The sequence below is a fragment of the Cricetulus griseus genome, chromosome X (genome assembly GCF_003668045.3).
Source record: "Cricetulus griseus strain 17A/GY chromosome X, alternate assembly CriGri-PICRH-1.0, whole genome shotgun sequence".
Classification (NCBI taxonomy): Eukaryota; Metazoa; Chordata; class Mammalia; order Rodentia; family Cricetidae; genus Cricetulus; species Cricetulus griseus.
In genome coordinates, this window is record NC_048604.1 from 41,140,696 (window position 1) to 41,154,765 (window position 14,070).

Genomic DNA, 14,070 nt, shown 5'->3' on the forward strand with positions numbered 1-14,070 from the left:
TTCAAATAAACCCTTTCTGTCCTGGGCAATAGAAACTGTAACTAAGACTGGGCAGTGGTGGCACTTGCCTATTATCCGAGCACTGGGGAGGCAGAAGCAGGTGGATCTCTGTGAGTTCAAGGCCAGACTGATCTATAGAGCAAGTTCCAGGACAGGCTCCAAAAGTGACAAGAAACCCTGTCTTGGAAAACTAAATCCTAAAATAAATAAATAAATAAATAAATAAATAAATAAATAAATAAATAAAAAGTAAGTAAGTAAGTAAGAAACAAACTGTAGCTATGACAGAAATGGGTACCAGGTCCTGGGGTATTGTCATGACAGACCTGACCATGTATTTTAAGAGGATTATGGGAGTGTTTGGAAATTTGGCCTAGAAAAGCCTCTGACTTCTCAGGGCTTAATGAGCTACTGTTTTGTAGGAACTTAGAAGACAGTGCTGAGAGCACTACAGACAATGGAGGCAAGGTTTGTGAAGTTTCCCAGGAAAGTTGGAGAGTTCCTTAAAGACTATTAGGGACATCTTATATTTAGAGCTTTAAGAATCTGTGTTCCAGGTCAAACAGAGCTTCAGAATTGCCTGTGGTTAACAAGAGACCAAATGCACTAAAGTGAAACCTTCCCTTTACTGGGATAATTGATGCTGCTTAGCTGAAGCTGAAAAGCTAGCAGTCATCATTAGAAAGAGGCCAGCATCACTGAGCTAAAATCTTCTGGCAGTATTTCTTTAGGGTCAGCACATAGAAACTGTGGTCAAGATGGGACTTAGGCCACATCTCATGGTGACAGACAAAGTTCCTAATGTGTGGTACTCTTGTGACAGCATGAAGGGGTCATGAAGAGCAGCAGAAGCTTAGAAGATACAGCCTCAGTAACAGTGAAAACCCCAGGATTGAAGGGGTCATGGAGAGAGGCTGAGGCTCGGTACCATGTAGCAGGTTCAAGTTCATTAAGAGCCCAGGAAAGGCTAGTGGTGAAGGCGAGACCCAATGCAGGGATCCAAGCATTTTGAAGATGCCAGTACTATGGGATGACTGCCAAGGACAGTAGCAGCTGTGGAGTGGAGCCAGCCTGAGCCTAGGAGACAATCTGAGTGTACTGTGTCAAGTCCTCTGGAACCCAGAAGACTGTGAGTGAATTCTGGATGTCTGACACTGAGCTTTTTATACTTTTATACTTTATACTTTTATACTTTTTATACTGTTTTATACACTTTTCCCTAACCAACTGAGAATGAAACCAACCAGTACCTGAGCAGGAAAACCAACCAATCCCTGAGCATGAAATCTAGCCAATCTGTGTTTGTCCCAGCTCAAGGGGATTGAAATCTGACTAATCCCCACCATGATAATCTCCACCCTGGAAAATGTCTGCCCATAAAAAGCCCTGTATAAGTCCTGAGCCTGTTCACCTTGCTGCTGTCTTCTACCCTGGCAGGGGCAGCCACCCTCCTGAATTCGCCCCTCACAATAAACCTCTTGAATGAGGTTTGAGTGATTTCATCTGAGCAGAGATGGAGCTGGGCAGAGCAGAGCAAGGCTATAATACTTTTGCAGGAGAAACCTCCTCCTAGCTGAGCAGAGTTGTTACACTGGAGGGCCTGGAGGCAACACCTGTGCAGAACCCTAGCAATTTGGCTGGGGAAACCCTTCCCTGCTGGAGCAGAGCTGTCACATTGAGGAAACCTTTCCCTGAAGCAGATTTGTAAGCTTCTAAGCTTATGGTGACTGTGTGCTATTCCTTGGCTCCTGACTGCCAGAATACTTTTCCAACCTAGCTGCAAGGATTACACTGGGTACTATAAGAAAGCAGGCTGAGCAAGCCATGAGAAGCAAACCAGTAGGCAACATTACTCCATGGCCTGTGCATCAGCTCCTGCCTCCAGGTCTCTGCTCTGTTTGAATTCCTGTCCCAACTTCCTTTAATAATTGACTGTGACCTGAGAGTTTAATAAGCCTTGTCTTCCCTTTGGTCATAGTGTTTTACCATAGCAGCAGAAACCCTAACTAAGGCAATGGTTATTTTTCTGTTCAATTTACTTTGCTTGCCCAGATCCAGGTACTTCCCTGGTTTTCTCCAAGCCTTCAATACCCATCAAATTTTAAGGGCTCTACTTCTGGAAAAGGTCCCAACACTTATTTTAATCACTCCAGTGATTATGAATTCCCCAGATGGGGCTTTGGGAAACTTTTTTCTAAATCACTGTACCTTAAAACTTGAGGTGCTCAGAATTTGAAAATGGTCCACTTGCTCATTCCCTTTATTATTTTTCCAAGTTATGTCACATAAGATACAGGCCACAGGTTCCATAGTGTGTGCATACAGACCGGAAAAGGTTGATGGAGACTGCAGAAGGCAGGCTCTTCTCATAGCCTTATCTTACAGGGATAGAAGTACTTCTTCTAGGTGGACTGTCTAGGTATGAGACAATGACTTTTGAGACAAAGAAGCCCAAGCCTGTGGTAGTTAGTTTAGTGGTAGAGGGAAGGCGACCTTGGTGGGTTAAAGCTAAGGGGCACCACAAAGTCATACAAGGGAGGCTTATTGGGGGTAGTGCACAGTTGGCCTCTGAGCCAGAGAGGAAGGAAAGGGGAGGAAGAGTAATAAGAGCTTTCCGTTTATGAGAGGATATATTGTATGCATACAGGGAGTGGCTGCAACTCATGACATGTCCTGTTAGGTCCCTGAGAGCAGACCAGTGTAAATGCCTGAATGCTAAAATTCCTCCCTTTTGTTTATTATAAAAAGGTGAGGAAATAGGAAAAGTTAACAAGTAAGGTGGGAATGAGGTGTTGTGTTCTTTCTCAAGAGTGCTTCTTGATGTCCTAGGGGTGTTGGCATCCTTTGGGGGACAGGAGAAAACTGGGATGCTGGTCAAGTCCTGGGATAGCTGGCTGTTTTCATTCGCTGTCCGGGCTCTGTGGGATTGTGTCCAGTACTAGGAAAATGCAGGTCCAGTTGAAGCAGTCTGTGAGGTGGGACCACTTGGGGCTTGCCACTTTGAAGCTGTCTCAGATGCAGATTAAGGGGAGGCCTGGGCCTGGCAAGATGCTGGCATAGCAGAAGATAAAGTTAACTTTAGGAGGAAAATTTTTTCTTAGGTTCTGATAATTGAGGGACAGGAGTCCCAAGACCAAAAATAGGCAGTAGGTTGGGAAACTTAGGCTGTTGATTGACAATACTTACCTGGAGTGCATCTGACAGTGCATCTGGCCTGTTCAAGGTGGACCCATGTTGACTCCCTGGAGAACACAAGAAGTTTTTGAGTTTACAAAAAGAGATAAGTTTTAGACACATTAGCAGGGCCCATAGAAATGCAGATGTTAGGACATAGCCAGATATGTCTTCTTGTGACACCAGCATTTGGATCAACTGAGCCTGTTGAAGCCATTTGGATCAACCTGCATTGTTGAAGAATTAGGTATTTTGCTTCTTTCCCTTCTCTTGTTGTCATCTCTGAGAGAAAGTTAAGTAAGAATTTTGAATAATGCTAAGTGCATTCTACCCTGCTATTTATGGTCAGTTTAACATCTGAGTTGTCATTCAGTGCCAAGGGCAATGAACAGGGCAAGGATCAATCTTTAGAACTTGCCATGGGTAGGCAGTCAACATTTTCTCAAAGGAACTTTGCCAGTGACTTCCAAACAGATTGATTTGTTTACACCTGATGTCTCAGGGAGACAAAAGGTACACTGCACCATGTCTTTGGCATGAAGATCTGTGACATTTGAGAAAAGGTGAGCCAAACTAATTGATTTGGACAAATGTAGAGGAAGGTAGGAAGGCAAGGCCAACTCAGAACCTTCTTGAAATGTAAGAGGCACTGCAGGCTCTGAATTCAGGGTTTGGGTTGTACATGAGCGTGTTTAGAGGGAGGCTAGCAGAGGGAATATTGTATTCTGAATGGAGAGGGGGACAAACGTGGAAGGAGCAGAGAATGACACAGAAAGCTGAGGTATGACTGTTTTCATAGCTAGTCTAGTCAGCAATAGTAGTAGTCAGTGAACTTGCTGGAGGCACATAACTTAGAGGAACTGGACCTGGGGAGAGACTCACAACTTGATTCTCGAAGAGGCTAAAACTCCATTGAAAGGAAGGACAGGAAAGACTAGATTACATGAATGGCACTTATTTGAAAGGGGAGAGGTGCAACAGGAGAATGAGAGCTGACAGTGGATAGAGACCTGTGGAGAAAAGAGGGCTCAGAGAAAAATGAATGAGGACCGGTATATGCAGCACAGTACCGGGTGTGTGAGTAGTATCCAGGACATTAATAGTCCTTTAACCTATCTAAACCACAGGTAAGTTGAAATTAAGTCAAGTCTGTGAGGTCAGCGGTGGCAAGTGAGTTGCAGGCAATGACAGACCCCACGAAGGAGTCACTCACTTTCTTTACTAACCCTTTTCAAGCAGGGCTTCAGCAAAACTTGGTTACGTTCATCAGCATTCAGGGGCCTCCAGAATACCGTACAAAGCCTTCCACTAGACTCAGACTCATTTCCCCCTGTGTCTGAAAGCTTAATCCACTCTCCTCACCCTGCTCAGAGCTCACAGGCAAATGCCTTGGTGACTGTGTCCTTGTTGTTTTAGGAGCTTCATCAGTTTCTTGAGAAGAGGGGCTGGGACAGTGGGTGGAGGGGCAGGAGAAGGAGAAAGAAGAAGAGGGAAAATTAAGAAAGAGAACTGGGTTGGCACAATGCTCTGAAAAGCAGCAGCCCTGGGCTTCATTTCACCTAGTACTAGGCATGACACAAACACTACACCATTGCAGAGTGAGCACTGGCACTTTGATGGATGGTAGGGAAGAAATTGTTTACTACCACTACTTGGCTTGCCCTCTTACGTTCCTCAGGGAGGACTGAACTATTAGGCTGAAGCCATCATTCTAAAGGTGACATTTAGGCAATGTCTCTGTAAGTTTCCATTCAATTATCCCATTAGAGATGTGTGTACACCTTAGCTATTAGCCTGATCACCACTAGCACACAAGATGCCCACTATTGTAAAGGAAATATTTTTATGGCCTGCATTCACATGATCTGCTAAGGGACAAGTGGATGCCATTTCAGCTTCAACTTGCTCCTTCAACTGAGAGCCCTTAGCTAGAGCTCTGTGTTTGAATTTTAAGGTCACCAGAGCTCCACCAAAAGGGACCAGTTCTTTTCTTGAGTGACACAAAATGATCTATGATAAGAAGTCTGACCCCGGGATTGGGAGACAGAGTTCACTATTTAGTCTCATTTAGTAACTGCCAAACACAGTCTGTAAAGCTGTGTAAGGGGCCTCAAACTCTATAATCAAGAACTGTGTAGCTGGAAACCCCAGTAACTAGGCAGCACCATCTCACAGGCTTGTTTACAATAGCCCTGAACACTGAAATCTGGGCTTTCCCCTAACACAGAGATGCATTTACTTCATAGGAGTCATGGAGACACGTATGTCCAATAGTACTTACTTCCTGAAGCATTGTACTTGAAATAACCCATTTGTCTCTGCACCTCAATTTCTGGGCAGTCAGCCTGCAGCAATGACAGCAGGCAGAATCATGAGGGTCACGCATATTTCCATAGCATCAGTATGATGTAATACGCAGAAGAATGGGTTAGCTTTAGACCTGGTGATAGGCAGCTTGAAACTGTTAGGGAATACTAAACATGCACTGTGGATGCACTTTATAGATTTATACATTTTTAAAATCTATGGTTGTATTCTGAGTCCTACCAATTGAGTCTGGCAATAACACAGAGGATGGAAGAAAAAATTCAAGAGGAAAAATCGCACTTTCACATTGAAATAGCAGCACACATACACAAATATAATCACGGATTCACTTGAATATGAACAGACATGCTCACAATCTTGCACACGTCAGTCCATATTGATTGTCAAACAAATATATTCATGTTCCTTTAAATATATAAACATGTACATATGAAGACAAAAATACTCATGTGATTTTCTTTATGCACAGATATTCACTCAATAGATTTGAATTTTAACATATACAGAAAAACTATAGTTATGTTAAAGTGCCCATACAAATACACAACTCATTCATTCACACACATAAAACGCTCAAGGCACTCATGGACACATAAAGGTATAACATGCTTATAAAAACTTATTTGCATATCTGTCAAGACAAATAAAAGCATGCTAAAATATGGGGGGAGGGCAGACAGATGGATGGGGGACTTGTCCTCCTTTTCAAATTTTTTTGTGTATTTTTAAAAATAAACACTTGAATACTAAAAAAACTTTATTTGCAAATTCACTCACACAAATATGCACACTCACATATACATTTACTTCCCCTAAACAATCTCTCTCTCTCTCTCTCTCTCTCTCTCTCTCTCTCTCTCTCTCTCTCTCTCTCTCTCTCTCTCTCTCTCTCTCACACACACACACACACGAACTGTATATATTTTGAAAGTACTTATTTTTCTTTTATGTGTATGATGGTTTTTTGCATGTCTGTCTGTGTACCACATTTATGCGGTGCCCATGGATGCCAGAAGGGGGCACTGGATCCCCTGGAACTGGAATTACAGATGATTGTGGGCTACCATGTGAGTGCTGGGAATTGAACCCAGGTTGTCTGCAAGGCAATGTGTGCTTTTAACCCAACTCTCCAACTCTGAGCTTGTTTATCCATCAACATATAGAGATATACTTTGAATATATACGCATGACTGAGATGAACATGCTCACATATTCACCCATTCAACTATGCTTACAAATTATTTCACTGAAACACTTATTATATAAACAAAACATTAATGCTCATATGTTTTCTTTACAAATGCTTGTGCACACAAAAAACTAATCACCAACATATAAATAAACTAAACATTAATATACAAAGACACACGAAAAACATTCGCAGAGTAATTTATGTATGAAACTGTATATATATATTTGCAAGCTTTTATGTTCATAACTATATATACATTAGAACTTTTAGACACAGAACAATGATCATTCACTCAGAAGCATGAACATGGCTGCATATTAACACATGGTAGGATAATTTATTCACATAATTATTCATGTAGAAATAAATTCACATCATTTCTATGCTTATTGCCTTCCACTTGCACACAAACACACAGACATCCTTCTGTTGCTATTTTCATACAAATACACACTTATTTTCACATGTGAATAAAAATATACTCACATAATCAAAAACATAAACATACATACATTGTGTGCTTACATGCTTTTGTTTACATTCAGCTACTAATATATTTGTACATTAACTAGCTTACACATTTATTCACAAATAAGCACATATTAGCATCAGTGCAAATGATTAGGAACTGACTTACACATGTGCACACCTTGGCTCAAACATGCTCACATATTAAGAATACACAAAACATGTTAATACATACTCATCCACACAAGTTAATACTCAAATATATATTTAAAATATATTTGCATGCATATGCATATCCACATCATCACCCAACCATGTGCAGTCATACTGGGACAGATCCAATTATTTACTCTACATGGACATCAGTATATAAAAGATACAAAAGGGATTTCTGCAAACTGACTTCGTTGTTTCTTTCCACAGCAAGCTGGGACCCATTAGTGCAAAAGCCAGCTGGCACCGAACTCACATTTTAGATACCCAGTTGTTTTCAATATATTCAAAATAAGCAGATTTTAGCCACTGAGTGCCTGCCTGATTTGCATTCCTCACAAAACTGCACCCAACAGCTGTTACCCAGAGATAAGTTAAAGCCTATAGTTATAAAAGACCCCAATTATACCACTGTTCTTCTGCATTCCTTGACCCAGAGACTTCCCACCCTGCTGCCAAATGCCACCATTGAGATATATAGGTACACTCTCTAATCTCCCAGTCCTCTGGGAATTCTTGGGACTTTTATTTTCTGGGAGGTCTTTGATTACGTGGCATTTCCACCTTATGTAACCCTGTCAAAGTGTCATCTAAGCAAATCTCCTTGTGTGCTTTTGCTACCCTGGAGGTCCTAACTTTTGCCTCGATCAGCCCTAAATCCCTTGAAGTCAGCACAAGTGATAATGAGGAAAGGAGAGACTCCGGGTGTTAATCAGGAAATTAAGTAGGCAACAGAACAATCAATTGGCAAATTTCTCATAGTCAGTGTTACATGGTTGGGAATCAACATTTGGAATGCTTCTAGGTCAGTGCAGTATCACTCCTCTCTGCACCAGCAACTTTGTATTTTCTATGGCCTCCCCTGTGCCTCATTAACCTAATGAGACAGCAGCACTAGCATTTTAGTGACCTCACACTACAGCAACCCACTGGGAGTCCGAAGCATGGAGCTTCATGAGAATGTCAGCCTACCCAGTAGGCCCAAATAGAGAAAGGGCAAGGCCGTAAACTTCTCAACTGAGAGTAGGTTATTCCTGACTCCCTGGATAGCTGTGTCACTTGGAGATAAAAAGATGCTTTTGTTCCTAGTTACTGTGATGACATGTAAATAAGCTGACAAGGCAGTTTTTCAGGTCAAGGCTTCTCTCTTAATCATAATTTGGAGAGATACTTGTATAAATGGTTGGCATCACCCTGTTGCTGTCTAATTGGGATTTGCCATGACAAGAAGGCATCATTCTCACTCATCCTTCAAAGTGTATTTATATCTAAATCCTTGGGCTGAATAAATAAAAGCTTATAATCTTGTCCTTCTCAGTGTTCGGAATTAAGTTGTTATCCTACTGAACAGGTTTTCTAAGCCACAAGACTGGGCTTCACTCAGTGTGGCATGTAACTGAAGTGTTGGCAGATTAGAGGTAGGAATCCAAGAGACTGAGGGTGTTAAGACAGAGGAAAGGACTCTTGTGTCCTTCAGAAGCAAGGACAGTAAGATACTGCCATGGTACTGATGAGGACAATTGGCTTTCCACTTTCTTGGACTACTTAAAGTACTAAACAGAACATGCAAAACTGAACAGCCAAGAATGTGAGACCACACCTCAACTGGAGGAGGACATTTTCTTTCTTTCCCTGAGACTGCGTCTGTCCTTAAGGCCCTAGCTCTAGTCCCTGATGAACTTACTGGCTTACCAGCTACATAGAATGTACCTATTGGGTTGCAATCTCTGCCGAACAGGGACTAAAACTGAATAATGCTATTATATGATATGGAAAGTGATGGCATTCCTAAAAGATTCCACACAATAGGGAAAGTAGGAGTGAGAGGATTTGGACACTAGTTCACAGATATATAAACTTGTTGATGTGAAATTTTATGGCTAAGCAGGGTTCACATACTATATTAGGCCTTCTAACAGCCCTCAGGAGATGGACAATGGAAAATGTTAGTTGGGATCATCTGGGATATTGGGATGGGCTTATTAGGTAACAGATGGTACACAGCATGGTAAGTTGGAAAGTATGGAGGAAGCTGAGATGAGCTTTGAGTCCACCCAGATGTTTCTCGGGGGCTTCCTGAGATTACAAATGTAATCCCTTCTTACTGGCAGTCATGGTTAATGGTAAAACAATTCAAGAAATTGTAGTGCCCTGGATTTAGGAGACTTATGGAAGATCAGTCAAACCAAGGGTTTCTGGTTAATTCTATGAGCATGACCTATAACAATAAATACATTCTTCACATCTAGATTTATTGGCTCCTATATACTGGGTCATCCACTTTTCAGTGGGCACCTGAGCAACAAGAGGTGTTCAATGGTTTTCAACCTTCCTAATGCTGTGACTCATTAATACAGTTTCTCATGTTATGGGGACCCCTAACCATAAAATTATTTCATTGCTACTATATAACTGTAATTTTGATACTGTTAGGAATTGTGTAAATATCTGATATGTGACTCCAAAGGGATTCTGACCCACACAGGTTGAGAACCACTGCGGACAAACTCATCTGGACAGATATCACTTTGACTATCCCTGTAATAGCCCAGCAACAACCCATTTTGCAACTCGAATATTTACTCCCTGAATCCTCTGGACCAAATGAACAAGTTAACAGTCTTACCCATATTATGGTATAAGCAACCCTCAGATTCAGTCAGATGATACTTTTGCTAGGGAACCAACCCCTGGAGACATATCAGGCACTTATTACAACTGAAGCCCTTACCATGGAAGAGCCAATTGCTCCTATTATATCCCTAGTCATGGAAAAAGCTCCCCATTCAGGTAGATTAACAGCAGAGGCCTCCTCATTAAAATGGAAATGATATCTACTGGATTGAAGTAAACTCACCCTTAACTGACTATCTGAGACATTAGCTTCGCCAGGCAGTGGTGGTGCATGCTTTTAATCCTAGCACTCTGGAGGCAGAGGCAGGCGGATCTCTGTGAGTTCCAGACCAGCCTGTCTACAAGAGCTAGTTCCAGGACAGCATCCAAAGCCATAGAGAAACCCTGTCTGAAAACCCTGCCCCCCCAAAAAAGAGACATTGGCTTCTTTATACCCTGTGCATAGTCCATAGCTAAAGGGAGACCACTGCTTTCCTTTTTGAGTGTTGCAAAAAGCTGAACCATTTTTGGAGGATTTGTTAAGCTGAGCACAATGCCAGAATACATGGCATCACATAGCCAACTGTAGCAATAATTCCAGCAGATCCAATACTGTCTTTTGACCTCTGTGGGCACTGCACACACAGGGTATATATACATACTTGCAGGGAAAACACTAATACAAATACAATAAAAATAAATCTTAAAATAATGAAAACAGGAATGTAGGTGACAAATTAATTTCAGTCATTACTATGTATGCCTACAATATTACCAGTCTTTCACAACATCATGTTCATTTACTCATATGAGCATGTCAATACATTCACTCACTCATATGAACACACTTTAAAAGTCATACAGCTGATAAACTTTTACACTTATAGGTACATACTCCCCCACTAACACATACCAAAGCTACCACAATCATGAACCAGCATGTTTTGCATTGTATTACTTACTTTTCTCAGTGCTGTGATGAAAGGCCTGACAAAAGCAATTTAGGAAGGTGAGGCTATATTTTGGCTCAGTTTGAAGCTATACTACCTCACTGCACCGATGGTTTGGTGGCAGGTGTATAAGAGGTCTGGTCACATTGGACATGGAGTCAGGAGCTGAGAGTGATCAAGGCTGGTGCTCAGCTCTCTCTTTTGTATTCTCTCTAGCACCCCATCCCATGGAGTACACACATGAGCTGTGCACATTTAGCGTGTCTTTCCATCTCAATTCACATAATCTATCAACTCCCCTACAGGTCTGTCCAGAGGCTTGTCTGCTTGGTGAATCTCGATCTTGTCAACTTTACAATCAGTATTAACCAGTACACACATGATTATTGTACCTAACTATAATTACACAACTCTCACAAACTACTCACATACTCATACATATAATTACACTCAGTAATATGTAGATGCTTATTGCATGTGTATAGACAATTTCACATATACTACCAAAACATATATATTCACTTATGAACTTGCTCCCAAATTCATCCACATACAAGACAAACCTGTATTTTTGTAAACACATTTAAACACCTGCTCACACATTCTCTGACTTTCATATTTCCTCACCACCCAATTCCATTCTTCTCTCATAACTTTTAGGTGCAATCCAATTAGAAAATTTCCATTTGTCATTCAAATATCTAGTATAAAAATATATACCATGGTGGCTATACCTGCCTGTCATCCAGGCACTCAGGAGTATAAGCAGGATTAATTTAAGTTTAAGGCCAGCCTGTTCTTTACAGCAAGACCTTTGTCTCAAAACAAAACACAAATCATAAACCATTATTAAGTCAGGTTTCTTGGTGCATGCCTGTCGTCACAATATTTGGGAGGGTGAAGCAGGAAGACCATAAATTTGAGCCCAGCCTGGGCTATTATAGTGAGTTGAAGGCCAGACTGGGTAGGAAGACACTGCCTTAAAGAAAGAAAAATCAGAACACATGCCATTGTTTATATGTGAATGCTTTAATGAAGAAATTGCACTTTTTGGGTCTTTTAAGTTGATTTCTACTTGCATTTTGAAACCATGTTAATGTATTTAAGTCTACATAATACTTTTCATTGGTTAAATAATGTGTTATTGTTGTGATAGGCTTTTTTTTAGTTTTTCTCATAGTGCCTTGCTTATATCCATTTTTTTTGGTACACTAAATTATAGTGAGATGATTTAGTTTGGGGGCATAAGAAACTCCTTATGCTCATATACAATATAGGGCTATCAACAGTTCCAGAAGTCTCATGCTGTCATTCATTTGGATATTAGTAATCATGGAAGCCTTTCATTATGGAAAAAATTAAAACTGTTTGTGATATTTTAGCCCCAAACACCATTTACATACATACATACATACATACATACATACATACATACATACATAAATACATACATACAAATATATTGCAGTTAAAAGAAATGCTGTATGTTTCCCTTGTGATAGGTTATTGGATCGTTACAAGAGAAACTTTGAAAGAAAATTGGCCCACTAGGCTGGAGAAGCAACCTGGGTTTTGATTTTGTGACATAAATGAGGTTTAAAAGTAAGTACAATGAAACATTGCTTGGTTCTGTTTGTTTGTTCTGAGACCTAGTCTCGCCATGGAGTTCAGATACCATGTTCATTTTCTCATGTGCTCATATATGTCCCTTTCAAGGTAAGGATGCATTCTTAGGAGAATAGATATTTTGACTGGTTTTACAGTTCAGGAAAAATATAATGGCACAGGTTCAGTGCTGATTAAATTTGGTAATTTGAATATGTGCACATATGACAGTTTTGGGAGCAAGAAGCAAGTCTAATTTACTTATTACCATTGGAAAAGTGAGAGTAATTTCAAAGATTTTCAAATAACTACTTAAGCAATATCATCCATAAAATGATCTAACCTAAATTAGAAATGACCTTTAGGAAGAAATACATACGAGTGAAACAGGATAAAACATACTAAAGATACAAATTCAGTGCAAGTCCTGAAAGCATTTTAAAAAGTGGGTTGGGGGCAAGAGAGATGGCTCAGCAGTTAAGAACACACACTACTCTTACAGAGGAGCCAGATTAGATTGTCAACACCCACACAATGGCTTTCAATCAACTGCGTGCAACTCCAGTCCCAGGGGATCTGATGGCCACTTCTGAACCCCACAGTTACTAAGCAGGCCTTGGTGCACAAACATATACTCAGATAAAGAACTCATATGCATGAAAATAAATTCCTTGGAAGTATATATAAAAATTAATATTAAAAATTTCCTGAAATACACAAGTACAGTCATAGCAACATTTAGAGTGTAAAAAATGATTTCATAAAATGCTTTTATGAATGAGGTCTATTCCACTGTATGAAAGGTAGTTTTGCTGAAGCTGTAAAATGATAGAGTCCACAAATTTAGGAAGATCAACCAAATAGCTCTGAATTATAAGTAGAAGCCAAGGAGCACTAGGTCTAATGGTATAATTCTGTCTTCCAAGCTAATTTGGAGGCTGGGGCAAAAGGATCCTAAGTTTAAGAGCTCTCTGGTCTTCAGCCTGAGCTCAAGGCCAGCCTGGCCAACTTATTTATCAAAATTCTGCATCAAAACAAAAAGTGCAGGCTGAGGATGTAGCTCAATGGTAGAGCACTTATCTAGCAATTGTGTGGCTCTTTAATCAGAAAAACAAAAATAGCAACCCTTGCTAAATTTCCCCTGCGTACTGCCACTGACTCATGTTCCCTGTGTCTGCTTCCACTCTTGACAAATGTTCACACAAAAATACACAAAGTTTCACGGACGCTTTGAGTCTTAATTTCTGCAGGTTCTTGTGCCATATAAAATTTATACTAATTTGTAAACTTTTATTTTGATAATCTATGTTTTGTTATGGGGGTATCTGCCAGCCGTGGTGAAACTAATGATTGTTGAGAAATCTTTTCTTCTCTACCACTTTTATGTGTAGACGGAGTTTCTGTTTCCGCTGGTCCCACAGCTGTTTGGACCTAAATAAACACACAGAGGCTTATATTAATTATAAACTGTTTGGCTGATGGCTCAGGCTTCTTATTGGCTAGCTCTCTGTTAATTATTACTCCATA